Below are 15,154 nucleotides of genomic sequence, written 5' to 3'. Positions count from 1 at the left end.
TATTTATTTATTTATTTATTATTTATGCCTACAGCACCTTGTCTTCCTAGGTGGTCTCCCATCCCAGTACTAACCGGGCCTGACCCTGCTTAGCTTCTGAGATCAGACATCGGGCTTGTTCAGGGCGGCATGGCCATAGACCATGGATTATGGCTCCACTGGGGTGTGAACCCAGGGCCTAGCTAACCGCTACACTATGGAACCATGTCCCATAGTCGTTTAATTGATTGAAATTTTTGGACAATATATTTTTCTATTAAAAATAACTTCAAAATTACTTTAGCTATGCATATACATTGTAATAAAGATAATATTAAGAAGCAGAACAAAAAAATTTAAATCACTATATACAAATATGTATAATATATATAAATATTATCCAGCCATAAAAAAGACAGAAATCAGTAAATCTGGCCATTTGTGACACATAGAGGAAACTTGAGGCAATTATTCCAAGTGAAATAAGTTAGAAAAAGACAAATACCATATTATCTCACTTATATATGGAAGCTAAAAATTTAACTCAGAAGAAACAGAGAGAAGATTGGTGGTTGCTGTGGCCGGGGGACAGGGGCATAAACAGATGTTATTCAGAAGGTACAAACTTTCAGTTATAAGATGAGTAAGTTCTGGAGATCTAATGTACAGCATGGTGGCCATAGTTAATAATACCGTATCATATACTTGAAAGTTGCTGAAAGGATAGATCTTAAATGAATCAGTAAGCGATTGTGATATGATGGAATCTGCCACTTATTCTCAATGCAGAATTGTTCAAGAGAAAGGAACTAACATTAATTAGGAACCAGGTACAGTACATACATCCACATCATTAAATTCAAACTACAATTATGCTGAGGTTACATATTAGCACTCTGATTTTCAGAAGAAATTGAAGCTAAGGGATTAATCCATTTTGCCTAAAGTCACATAGCTAGTATGAGGTGGAGCTGAGGTTGAAATACAGGTCTGCCTGGTTTTAAAACCTTTAGGTTACTCAGGATGATTCCTGCCCTTATAATATTTTGCTAATCAATTGAACTCTTGGTTCAAGAAAGTGCCTTTCATGCCAAGATCAAGTGGCAAATGAATATGGTATTGGATAATTTATGTCTATGCCCTAGAGCTCCTAAGGTACTCAAAGTTGAAACAGAGTTGTTTTGTGGTCCTGTCTGATGTACCTAGTTTGATGATGGTCAGAAAGACTCAGGAGTCCAACTGCTCCAGTACTTCTTTCTTACCTGGTCTCAGAATTTCTGATAACAATGAATTAATACTTACAAGCCACAGATTTATTGTCTTAGAACCACTGGCCTGAATAAATCATCTAATACTTTCACTCTTCATTTTTAACACACATACCACCCTGAGGATGAAAAAAATAGACCTCACCAGAATTCATTGCAAGACATACTTCTTGGATGAGACAGTAATGAGGCAATGTCTGGTTCTTATTGAAGGTCATAAATAAATGGTTCATAACCCAAACAAAAGTATAGACTTTGTTATAAACATCATCACTACTCAGTGCATTGTCAGTGGAACATGCTTTCAGAAACATGAAATGAGACCTTTCTTTATACCTTATTTTAGTTTAGTTGTTACTTGTATCCTGACAGTTTAAAATCCAACCTATTTTTAAAAAGCTAGAGAAAGAGATAAGATTGCTCACAATTGGAAAGAGTTGCAAGAGAAATTTATCCAAAACTCACACCAGGAATGGGCTGATGTGGTGTTTGTTTTGTTTATAGGCATATAGTCTTGTCACTACAGAAGTTTGAATTTCATGCTCAGGATTAAAAGTAGTAAAGTGCCAGCAAACATCAGTGTCTTTGGAAAATCTATGTAAGTTTTCAAATCTAAATCTTGCAAACATTACTTCTTTCTTTATTGTTTGACTTAATATGTTTTCCCTTCCTGTGGAAGCTAGCTTTTGTTTTTAAATCTGACATAGTAATAGATTGTTGCAAAGGAAAACAAGAGAAAATGTGTGGAGTGTGTGTGTGTGTGTGTGTGTGTGTGTGTGTGTGTGTGTGTGTGTGTGTGTGTGTGTTTGGTGTTGTTTATGTGCATGAGTATAATGTATTTATTATTTATAAACCAACTGTTTTGTTTTACTTTTGGGAAAAATAAACTGCGCTACAATGCATTGTCTGCTAGTATTTCATGGAGCAATATAGGGTGGGCAATTATTATTATTTTTCTTTCTGGAAGATGCCATATTCTGCCAGGTAGGGCAAAGCCCCTTCCTGCCCAGCAATGGGGTAGCGTGTCAAGGATGTCATCTGTATAGGTGTCTTCTGCGCGTGCGCGCGCCCATATGCGCATGAGCAATGGATGGACACCTAAGCTGACTGCAGTCCCTTACTGGGCGGCCCAGGATCCCTGCATCTGCTCAAGAACGAGGAAGCCCTTTGCCAAAGTGGGGGAGGAAGAGGACAAGATCCAGTGAGCGGGCGGGGCTGCCCGCGGGGGTTAGGGAAGCGGGGCTGAAGGCAGCACCGGCCAGCTCACCCCCACAGGCCCCTCCGCGTGATGCTCCCGTCTCCAACCGGGAGCTGAGCCCTGGCCTGCCCCTCCTTACACCGGGGGTCTGGACGGGAAGTCACCTGTGAACCGCCTCTATCCTACCAGCTTCGGAGCTGTTGAGCGGCTTAAGGAGCAAAGAGAACTCAGAGCTGAGCATCATCCACACTATGGGCTGCTATACTCTGGGGCACCCCAACAAGGAGAAGGTACAGGGTCCCCCAAGCACTACTTCAGTCTTCTGGAGACCCCAGACCCATAAAAAGAGGTGACGGAACAACCTGATTCTCTTCATTCCCTCTCCTTCTTCCTTTAATTCCCCAGAGAAACCCCCTATGCCTGAGCCCAGCCAGTTGTATGGGGTTTCTGCCACCCTCTACAATTCCCCATACTCCTCCCTCTCCCGCCCTGAACTCATGGCTCCTACCCCTCCTTTCAGCTGTTCCAGAACCTCAGGACCCTCTCCCCTGGAGCTGTCAGCCCAAGGTCAGTGGTCAATTATTTTTTTTGAGAGATGGGTGAAGAATAAGAATCTCATAAAAAGACATACACAGTGGCATAAAATGAAACTTACCTATCAGTAAGGATCTGAGAAGCAGCTGGACATAGTGGAAAAAATTCCTGGTTGCAGAGTCAGGAGATCTATGTAAATGAGAGGTGCTTGTGTGGGATTTCGCTCTGAAATATTCAGTGACAGAAAGTGAATTTGAGAGAGGAAGGAAGAGAGACTTCAAGAGCTTTAAAGTGGGACCATAAAGATTAAAACAAAAAGAATTGCTCTCGATAAGTCTGTGCCATGCCCTGGCCTGGGAACAGGCCACCACTTATGCGAATGAACCTCAGGGTGTGTGTGACCTTGGAACCTGTCTGGTTTTGGTGGGGAGTACGATTGCTTAAATGCAACTTAATTTCTTCCTGGAATCATCCTCTTTTGTTTCTATACAAGGCCAGGTCAGGGATCTGTACTCTTCTGGAACCACACAGGCTCAGGTGAGATCACCTGGGAAATGTCGGTAGAGAAAAAGGAGATAATAATCCCAGACCGTTCTAAAATTCAGAGATTGAGTAATAAAAGAGCTTAAGAGTGAAAAAAAAAAAAAAGGCCAGTGAGGCGAGAAGAACATTACGAGTGTGGGCGACACTAAGTCAAGAGAGGAAAGTGTTTCAGGAAGTTGGGAGTGGTCAGGAATGCTAAATGTTGCTAAGAGGTTCAGTAAGGTGAAGGTACAGGTGTGTGCACTGGATTTGGCAGCATCAGGTTATCGATGACCTTGGCAAGAAAATGAAGGAGTCAGAAGGCTTGATCGGTGCGAATGAGGTGAGGCTGGGAGATAAGAAAGTGGGCACAGGAGATAGTGTTACTATCGAGGTTTTTTTTTTTTTTTGCTGTAAAGAGAAGGAGAAATGGGGTGAAAACTAGAGTGTACCTTGGGTCAAGCAAGGGCGATTTTTAAGATCAGATATACTAGATCAGATGAGAGCAATTGAGAAGAGGGGGAGAAGAAGATGATGTAGGCGAGAGAGGACAAAACTTCAAGGAAGTGAGAGGACACGGATCAGGAAATCCCAGAGGAGCAAGTGGGCCTTTTTAGAAGGAGTGACACATCAACCGTAGTAACAGGCAAGAAAGTAGAAAGAAGTAGATATATAAAAAGATAAGGGAACTTCATTTAAATTGCTTCTAATTCCTCAGGAAAAAATGAGGTAAGGTCAAGGGCTAAGGCGAGACAGGGACGTTTGAGGAGAGAAGAGAAAATACGAAATAGTTGTCTGTGAGAGTTGGAAAATCAACGTATTGGGGAAGTGTAAATAGAATTGTTAGGAAGGGTCATGTGTCTATTCGGGACTCTGAGTCAGGAATTTATTGTGGAACTGATTAGGGGTACTAAAGGGTTTTCTTTATTAAACTTCAGTTACTAGAATATGGCTAGAGTTGAGTTTAATTAGGTTTGGTGTTTTTCCGGGCAAGTAGGAAGGAGGGAGAGAGGGAGAAAGCTACTAAAGGAGTCTGCATGCGAGTAATTTTCTGGGCATGGGGGATAGTGAGGACATGGGGGTGATGGACTGAGGAAAAAGTTACCAGTAAGTGGGGGGTGACCAGGAGGCTGAGATATGTGATGTATACGCAGGTGGAAGTGGATGGATTATAGTGTGAGGATATGGGCTTCAAATGAGTTCGATATTTTAAAGAAAGAAAGGCCAATGAAAGCTTTGAAAGTAGCGCTGGGAGCTAGGAGGACACCAAGCAGTCCCTAAAGTTCATTGTCTTTAGGGCAAAAAAGGCAAACTTTGCTTCCGGCTTTAAGGAAAAACAAGGTTTCAATTAGGGAAAGAAGGTGGAAGAACCATTCAGAGAAGGTGAGGACAGACTGGGAGTTCCATATGGCCCAGTAAAGAAGATGTAGAGAAAGATGGAAGGGATGGACATAGGACAATGGATCCAGACTGGAGGGAGGTGGATGGATGAATGGTGGGGTCTTAGAGTTCTGAGAGTGGTTGAGTAAAAGGGAAAATAAGGCATAAGAATTTAGTCTTAATGGCCTCCCAATGGAAAGCCCAGGGCCTGGGTCTCAGTCTCATAATACAACCAGAACAAATGGGGAACTGCAGACAGAAGGCGCTGTCTGGACTTCTTTGGGTTTCTGGACTCTCTTTGGGTTCTTATTGCCACCAACCAGCTGCATAGCCTCGGGGGAAATCCTCGTCTGGCTCTCACTTTTCTCGTGTATAAGGTAAGTCAGTTCCAGTGCTCATGTGTTGTTTTTATTCTCTGAAATGGTCCCTATCTCCTTGTTGGCCTGTTGAAATTCTAACCATTCTGTAAGAATCTTCTTAGAAGCCATCTGTACCAGTAGCTTTTTCTCACCTATTCCCACCAGCTGTGACCTTTCTGTTCTCAGAATTGCTGTAACATTTTGTCTGAACCACCGTGGCAATGGCAGATATCAGTCTTCCAAGTATAAAGACAGTTATTTGTCTTTATCTCTCATCCTTGTCAAAAATTCCATGAGAATAAGAAATGTGATAACATACTTTTTGCTCAAGTAGATTCTTAGTAGGTGACTTTTGAATGAACCAGTAAAGCACGCTTCTGGGGGACAAAGTAGCACTGAAGTAGTAGAGACTATTAGAAAAAATGAACATTATATTTCCTTCAGATTTGCATGGAACGTTTAGGTAAGTGGAAAATGTGATTTCATTAGGTCTTAGAGTTGTTTGTATGGCTTTTACTAAAAACATGAAGTGGTTACAGACATCATAAAGCGATTGTTAGAGGCCTGATTGCTTCAAGCAAATAGTTTTATGGAGTTTGAGGAATCCTGTCATGTCAAATGGAAAGTAGCATAATTTTATTTGAAACATATTTCTTTTCACAACTAAGAAAAAATAATTTCTTTAAAGATCCGTGGTCATACATAACTCTGATTTCTTATCACAAAAATTATTCTAAGAGAAGTTTTGGAACCATTCAGAATATTTGGAAGCGCTGACTCTTGAGCACCACTTGTCAAAGGTGGTGTGTCTGTGCTACTTGCGAATTTGATGAGATGCAGTCTTCCCAGGTTATGAGCACAATCGGTCACATTTATGTTTGTAACATGGATGTCTATCCCTTTATCAAAAGTTTCCTCCTTTAACGTGTGCAGATAAGTAGGAGGCTTGATCTTACAGATCTCTTGAGTTATCCACTCAGAATTCTTTTCAGTGCCTTATCGGATTCCCCACCATTCCAAATTCCTCCATAACCACCCCAGCAGTGGTGATATTGCTGATCCTTGTCCTTCCTGTCGCTCTCCTGTCATCCATGGATGAGATGATGCTCCCCTCACTAGAACCACTGGAGAGACAGTAGGAGTGGAGGTCGGGGTAAGGAGGCATGGGAGGAGGGAAAGAGAGAGAGAGAGAAAGAGAGAGAGAGAAAGAAAGAGAGAGAGAGAGAAAGAGAGAGAGAGAGAGGGAGAATTTTTAAACTAGTTTATTTCTTTAATCTTCCTGAGACTTGTAGCGTGGTTAAAATAGCACTGCCAAGTAGAACTTTCTGCAGTGATGAAAGTGTTCTATAATTGGCACTGTCTCATACAGTAGTCACTAGCCATATGTGGCTATTGAACACTTGAAATGTCACCAGTGCAACTGAGAAACTGAATTTTTAACTTTATTTAATTTTAATTAAAATGTAAATGGTCACATGTCCTGAGTGGTTACTGTATTAGAAAGCACAAGTTGAAAGCATGGTTTCTGGAGTCTGATTCCTGCTAGCTGTGTTGTCTTAATTGCTCTAAGCCTAATTTTCCTCTTTTGGTTCTAGATAATTATATACCTACTTCATAGTCTTGGTTTGGGGATTAAATGTTACATGCAGAATACAACACTTGCTTTATGAAAAGGACTTAATAACTCTTAGCTATTTTTTATCATGCAAATTACAGTGGCCCTAGTCCACTTAATTCACAGGAGTGTCTCATCTATTTTGGCAGTTACCTGTGCTAAGTATTCTGAGGTTCCTTTTGATGCACTTTGGCCATGAATGAATGCTTTTTAATGCTGATTTGCTACCGCCTTGGCTGGTAGGAGTGGGACAGGAAGTTAGCGAATGTTTCTTAGTGAACCCAGGTCTTGAGACCTCATTTGCTTCCATGTTCCCTCTCACCCTACTGTAGTCTTTCCAGGTGTCCGTGGTGAGAAAAAGGTCATGTTCCCTCTCAATATTATGCTCAGTCAGAAAAATCTCCAAAGGACGGTGTTGGGGCCCTAAATGGGCACTCGAATAAATACCTCTTTCAGTTCTTACACACAGGCACTTTTTCCAAGGCACTCGTACATAGGGCAACTTTTGACAGGTCTGGCGCCCATTGCATACTGTGCCTATGCCAGTGTTGCCCAGTGACTATGGAACCCTCAACCACATGGTGAATTTCCACTTGGAGTGTCTGCTGTCCTATCTTCACTTTGATGTCTCAGTGTCACTTGTGGGTAAACTCCATGATTCATAGTGGTGGGAATCCGGGTCCTGGGCATTTTACTCCCACAAGACTTCTCATCCCTAGATAATTTAGAGCAAAATAGATGAGTGGGAGGAGAGAGAGCGCCTAACATTTGAGCCCCAGTTGCAAATGGCTCTACTGGGGAAAGATGGCGAGCCTTAGACCCTTTACATCCTTTTCTGTGAAACATTTGACCTTTCCTCACTTAGTCCCTGAAAATCCTAGCGCCATTCGTTTGTGATTCCTTCCATGAGCAATGAACTTCCCTAAATAATCACCCAAATATGAGGATAGTGATCTCACAGTAAACTCTTCTTAATTTAAGGGTTTATTATATCTGAGGAGATTTCAAGGCAGCCCTAGAGAGAATATGTTTTACAGGACAATTGTAAAATATTAAATTTTACAAAGCTCACTGTGCCAGTAGTAGGGATTATGTCTGTTCAGAAGAGATAGGTGTATATGTTTCAACCAGTTTTTTTAAAGGTGGTGGTATGAGTGTTTCTGCCTATTGTTTTTTGAGATTTTCTTCTCCAAATGCTTATTTGAACAAAGAAATAAAAGTAAGTAACTAAATAAGTAGCTCTTATTTCATATAGGAGGATAAAAAATTCAATCCTTTGTGATACGCCATAGAGAAAAGCATTCTGAAATTGCATATTAGTTTTGTTACAATGATTATAAAATAACAACGAATCACTGAATTTAAGCCTATGAGTTATGCCTACATGCAGTAAACACTATTTCAACAATAAAGTAAGAGATTCAAGAAAATTCCGCTTGTGAAAGATCTATAATACCACAACAGTGAGGGATACTGAAGGAACAATAATATAAAACATCCATCCACAGCTCATCTACTTGATCGTTATTAGTTAATGTTCCCATAATTTTGGCTTGACTTTCTTTTGAAATTTGCTTTATGTATTTTGATGTTGTGATTTTTTTTATACTATTCACAATTCTTGGGTACATGAGGAGGAAGTTTTTATGAATAGAAGTGAATATTCTTGTTTCAAGTGAGAACTATTATTAAACTTTTAAAATAATTACTTGATCCAAAAGAAGCTTTAATTTTAGAGAAATATACAGTCAAAGCCAGAATATGGATGGTAGAACATTTTCTATTATAAACTGACTGAAACCTGGGATTATTAATTAATTTTGACTAGCTGACGTAATGTTCAGAAAGTTGTAGCTCCTCTGGGTGACAGCACTGTGTTCATTGTATTGCAAAGACATTGGTCTTCATTGCAATAGTTGTCAAGCCATCTCGAACGCAAAATTAGCAATAACAATTTTATCTATTATCTTAATAGACTATATTGTTCCATGTGAGAGTGAGTTTTCTAGATAAATGAAGTTTGCCACTTCAAGCACTGATATTTTCTTTAGTAAGATTATAATCTTCTTGAAAACTGGAACCCAAAGTTCTTTAAGTATATTTCCTAGTGCAAGTACTGCAGCATTAGGCACAGGCACTCAAAATATACTTTTTGACTTTTACATAGTTTATTTTTCACAGTCTCATTAAAAGCAGCAGGGTGTGGTGGAAGGAATCCTTCACGCACACTCTGGTACAACTATTTACATGTTTTCATCTGCTGGTAGACACTTAGCTCTCTGTTTAGTTCAGCTCTGTATCTTTGGCAGTCATCACAGTGGCAATTCAGTGACTCTCACTTAGTGTCACATGGTTTGACCTGAACTGCTTCAGAGTTGGATTCTTGGAGTGTGTGTTTTTACTTTGTCAGCTACTAGCTGAGTGACTCTTGCCACTTATTTTACTTGAGTCTCAGTTTCCTCATCTGTAAAGCTGAGAGACTAATGCAAAGTTTTTATGAGACTTATATAAAATGATTCATATGTGTGTGTGCCTAACCCAGTGTCTGGCACATAACAGGGAGGTACCCAATAAATGTCTCCTCTCTTCCTTTCCCTTGTTTCTTTGCAGAGCAGAAGTTCTTTTCTCTCATTTTATAGATGAAGTAATCAAGTTTTAGAAAAGTTATGCAACTTAAGCAAAATCCACTTTTACATTTAGAAAAAGCACCAGGATCAGACTCTATCTCCTGACCTCCAACCCATGTTTTCGCTGTTAGATCATACTGTCTTGTGTTTGTTTAACAAAGTCCATAAGTGGTTATTGGATTGGCTGGTCAAGCCCAAATGAAGAACTAGATAAGGGAACACGTTTCAGACTAAAAATAATGAGAATTTTGTTTATTTATGAAACAAATGTTTCTTCGTTGCAGACTCAGTAAGAAGTGGTGAGTTTGGTCTCGTGAGCTTCAAAGTTGAGTGTGACGAGGTCATTGCCTTAAAGAATCTATAAGTGGTAGAAATAAAAAGACATAAGTTTAAAGGATGACAATCCAATGCAGTGCATAATGAGAGCCTCGCAAGTAGTGCGAAATGCTAAGGGAATTCAGAGGGGTAGGAGAGATCACTTCTAGGAGGTGGCATGTTTGGGCTGGTGTAACGATCCTTTCCTTCATCATAGCGGTGTAGGGTTTAAGGGGACTTGAGCGCTGCTCATTCTCAAGTTGTTCTGCCAGCGTTACTTATTCCTAGTTTTAGGTACTATTCTCTTAGGAAAACACCTGGATTTAGATTCAAAGACAAAGCTCCTCATAGAAACAGTTGTGCAATTATTTCTGCTGTCTTGTCCCTATCTGTAACAGCTGTTCTGGAAAGTATTGCATTTGCTTCCCATATTTAATTAGTCACTAATGACCAATACAGGCTATATGAATTCTTGCTAATTGTTGATGATTCAGGTCAAGCATGGCAGATGGTTCCTTACTCTGAGTTCTCTAACAAGCGTGTATTACAGGAAGATGGATGCATCAAGTTCCATAGAACAGCCAAGGGCAAACGGCCAGGTTCTTAGCATGGGGATATTTCACCACAGGATTTTTCACCACAGGATTTTTCACCACAAAGTTCAGCCTTTCTTTTGCAGCAGGCCTTCCTCTCTGCTTTCTTCTTATTCCTTTCTTTCCCCTTCCTTCCTTTTTTTCTTTTACTCTTTTATTGCTTGTGTTCCTACCCAAGGGAAGTATGCAAAAAAAAAAAAAAAGAAGAAAGAAAGAAAGAAACTGATCTCTTCCTAGGTGGACTTGTTGGCAATAAATTTAAGATGCTAGAACCCTAAACATAAAATGATGTGTGACTATAGATAAGTGTAGGGCGAGGCAACCTGACTTATATACTTAAGAATGCAAGGATTTCACAGTGAGTGATCCACTTGGGTGAGGTTTGCCAGGAAGATTTCTTGAAGCCAGTTTGCTCACTTTCTTTCCTACTTGTTCCAAAGCAAGTTACTTCAGATTCTCGTCATTTAATTCCATATGCATTTCGTTCTGGATCGGCGTCATCAGCATATCTACATTTTGGGGTGTAGTTTTTTATCATCCAATCCAAGCTGACCGATGCTTAGTTTTCTTATCTCATTTCCAAGTAGCTATATATAGCGTTCAAACTTTAGGCCAATTTGTGATGAGTATGGCCTTCTAATCCCCCACGTGTCCTTACATTGGTGTGACCATAGCTTCCAGTGGGATTACACCAGTGATGGACAGGCTATAGTGATAATGAGAGGGCTTGTTTTGACCACAGTTTAATTCCGTACTCCAGATTAAAACTTCCATTGGCTAAACATTGCCAGGAAAATCCTTGGGATTGCAAAGGAACAGAATCAGTATTTACTGAGTACATGATATACTGGATGCAGTGCTCTGTATTTTAAACAAATCCACTCAGTTGTTGCTCACAGTCACCTCAGCTGACACATAAAGGAACTGAGGTTTACAGAGAGAAATCCACTTGCTTAAGACCATACAGCTGGCATATGATGGAGCTAGGATTCCAACCCAAGTCTCTCTCGCTTCCAAATCCATACTTTCTCACTACACTAAAAGATTCCTTAAAATAGGGCTTTTAAAGGATTCCCAGATGCTGGGAGTACAGCAGAACTCCAGACATGCCACTGCCACCAAAACCACTGCCTCTGCCTCTTGTGGGATGTGCTGGAGTCAGGGGCTCCTGGGTGCTCCAGGAAATGCTGCGGAAACGAAGTGGTATGTGTTAGGAGGGAAGCTAGGGTGTGTGAAAGATGTTCTGCGATCGTCAGTTTTCTGTTCAGCTGTGAATGCCCTGTGTTGAGGAAGGTCTGTGTTCTCAAAGTTACAGCTCTGTAGTATCACTGGCCTCACAGCTACTTTGGGGAGAGTACCAGTCAGTGCTGTCTCTGTGGTGTCCGGATGGTACGATCACCATGTGGACCCAGGTCCGGCATCCCCTCTGACCATCTCAGGACCAAGACCAGCCATCTGGTTCAGGATCATTTAACTGTTATGGTGTCTTTTTCCTTTCTAGAATTTCATGGCTTTTTTTGGCATTCCGTCTTAGACAGAGCCAACTCAGTCTATCCCTTCAGCTTTTATAACGTCAGATATCTGGGGAAATACATAGTATTCTTGGTTCTCTTAGAAGGCTATAGGCTCTTTATGTAAATTGCACACCCCTCTTTAGAAAACATCTACACTCACTACTCAGTGGTATGAGAGAGGGGTGGCTTGCCCTCGTCTGATAAATTCTGGAACCTGGTCTCTAATTAAAGAACAAGAGACCTTTGTTTAATCTCAGAACCAGAATGACCAAATCATGCTCCTCCCTAAACATGATGATAGTACCCTCTGGGGCCTGGGTGCTTCTCAAGCTCGGCTTCAGTCTTGCATCTCCTAACCTGCCCATTCTGTTGCTATCCATGAACCAAAACTTACTGGAAGACAAAGAAATGCAATAAGAGGAAAGTCCATTTGGAACAAGATGTAGGTATATAGGAACCGAATGAGCAGGGATGGCAGTGAGGGAGGGAGTTTTCATTACAGAAGAGTTTTGATCTTAAGGCAGCTTCTTTCTTGTGACAGGGACAGATAAACAAGTGGAAGCTAATGCAGCTTAGGCTTCAGGCCTCTCACTTGCTCGGAACTCTTCCAGGGCCCTGGGAGTGACTCTGCACATTTTTATCTATATTACACTCTTTTTCTTAAAAGGGATTCCCCTTCTCCAGATTGTGTAAACTTAAGGCTTCATAAAACCTGGATTCACTCCTGCCCTTTGAGAATGGTTCTTATTAACACAGAGGCCAATCCTAGCTTGGCCAGTCAAGAATTAAGACTGGATTTGTCATTGAAAACCCCTGGCTAAAGGGCCTGCTTAGTGGAAAGAGGCAAGCACTAGCTTCTGGCAGCCCATTTTGTTTGGGCTAGGGATGCTAAAGAAGTTTTATTTCAACTCCCAACCTCAATCCCAGTCATGTAGTGGCTGTAGTGAGAAAGGTTCTGAAGCCAGGTTCAGGTTCATGAGCGTAAAGAAGCGATGGTCGCCATGATTACCAACCTGATATGAGGCCTGATTTGGGTTTGGACCCCATATCTCTGGCCCAGGTGGGAAGTCACAGTGTTACAAATGTGGCTGGAAAAGTAAAGAGCAAGGGATGTCTTTCTCTATAGTAAGTATCTTTCAGAAAATACAAAGCGATTCTTTTTATCTGGCTTCATGAATTATGCAGAGTGTTGTGACACCTGGCAAAGAAAGATTCTTCGTGAGATACATACTGAGCCTGGGCAGTGACTGTCCCTAGAATATAGAGCTGGCTGCTGAATAGAAAGTGGACTAGACTCCAGTTTTCTGAGCACTTTCTGTCTCTGCCATGGGTTTGGAAGGTCACATAGACTTAGTGGTCATTCTCTTTGTGTAGAGTGAGGATATCAAATGTTTAGCACATTCTCAGTGTTCAAAGAATCAAAAATCTTGGTTCCTTAAACAGTTAATAGGTAACAACAGATTTATACCATGTACTTTTCTTAAATATGGACATTATAGGCTGAATTATATCCTCCAAAAATTCATTCATTACCTCAGACTGTGATTGCATTTAGAGATACGGTCTTTAAAGAGGTAATTAAAATGAAGCGATTAGGGTGGGCCCTAATCCGATATGACTGGTATCCTTACAAGAAGAAAAGATTAGGATACAGACATATATAGAGGGATAGTGCCATGTGAACATGAAGATGGCCCTCCACAAGCCAAGGAGAGAGGCCTCAGAAGAAACCAAACCTGCTGACACCTTAATCTCAGATTCTAGCCTCCCAAACTGTCAGAAATGATGTGTGTTGTTTAAGCCGCCCAGTCTGTGGTACTCGGTGATGGCAGCCCCAGAAAACTAATATAGTGTGTTCACAACATTATTCTTCGAATTTTGTTCTTATTTATATACTGTGAAGTGTCACATATTTTAGTTTTTGTTTTATTTACATTTATTGAAAAGTTCTCTCCTCATTTTTCCATTTTTTTTTCCCCTTTTACCATTTAAGCTCTGGACAGAACATTGAACGGTGGTAATTTTTGCCATAAGCCAGCCTGACTTGATGATATTTCTATTTAAACTGCTATCAATATTTATAGAGAAGCTGGTGAAAAAGGAGGACAACTCAAATTAATTCCACTGAAATGTAGCGGAGGATGTAAATAACCCTTGGTTTGAAAATCTGGTTAACGGTTCTGTCAGTCCAGAAAAAATGTTGCTGGAGAGAGAATAGCAGGGAAGGCTATTAAAATACAGGCTTATCACAGAAGGGGGTGTTTTGATCTGTATTTTGAATAACATGGTTGAGGTTAGTAATATTTTTTTCAGAAACAAGATGATGGATTTCAGTAATTATTTGGTATGTATTGTAATCAGCTGTAGAGTCAGCAAATGATGTTCACTGTAGCCCTCGAGGGCTGGGTTCACAGGAGAAGCACCACTTGATTAGCCATACTTCATTAACCAGAGTTCATCTGCAGTCTGCTCTTCGGAGAAGAATGTGTAAGACTTTTAAAAAAAATAATCAAATTTCTACAGTATATCCTAGGATTCAGTATAAATTCAGGCCAATCTCATGCATCATGCATATCTGTATCCAGATATCTATTTAATATGAATTATGGGCAAGAATTAGGATACTGAAGTTATACAAATCTTTAATTATTGAAAATTGAGTTCATTTTTTTCACTATATAGCATTTACTAAAGCAAGAAAGTGAGCTCATTATATTAAGAAAGCATTTTCCATAGCCAGAATAGAAACAAAGAATTTCTATTTGTCATCTAAGAAGAAACTTCAGTGAATAAACCTCAGCCTTTAAAAATATAGAGGTATTGTTGTGTTTCTTATTTCACTAGTAATAGCTTTTATCCCAGTCTCCCACATGTGAATGTTGATTCGTTGGCTTTCAAAACTTTCTGATATTTTTATTAAAGACAATAAGTATTTTAAAAAGGCTTTTTCGAGAAAATATGACTGTCAGCCCCTGGCACCTAGGCCGGAACCGCCGGACGGGCAGCCGTCTTCCGGGGATCTTTTCTCCATGGATGCTGCAGCCCCGTGGTCAGAGCCTCCATCCGCTCTCCCCTGGACCACTGCAGTAGCTTCTGTAGCATCTACCTGTTCCTCCTCTTGATCCTCTGTAGTCTGTGCTTTACACAACAGTCAATGTGATGATTTAAAATCTATGTGTCATTTCATGGTTCTCTGCAGTTCAAACCCCACGTGACTTCCGATCTGAGTCAAAACCAAAATCCTACCAAT

At 40.5% G+C, this 15,154-nt stretch overlaps 1 pseudogene; it reads right to left on the bottom strand.

Moving 5' to 3' along the window:
* Positions 1-25: 25 nt before the first annotated feature.
* Positions 26-141, bottom strand: LOC111742681 (annotated as a pseudogene).
* Positions 142-15,154: the final 15,013 nt, after the last annotated feature.

The sequence above is a fragment of the Pteropus vampyrus genome, unplaced genomic scaffold (assembly GCF_000151845.1).
Source record: "Pteropus vampyrus isolate Shadow unplaced genomic scaffold, Pvam_2.0 Scaffold98, whole genome shotgun sequence".
Lineage (NCBI taxonomy): Eukaryota > Metazoa > Chordata > Mammalia > Chiroptera > Pteropodidae > Pteropus > Pteropus vampyrus.
Note: the sequence above shows the minus strand (reverse complement) of the source record. Positions and strands in the feature narration are given on the sequence as shown.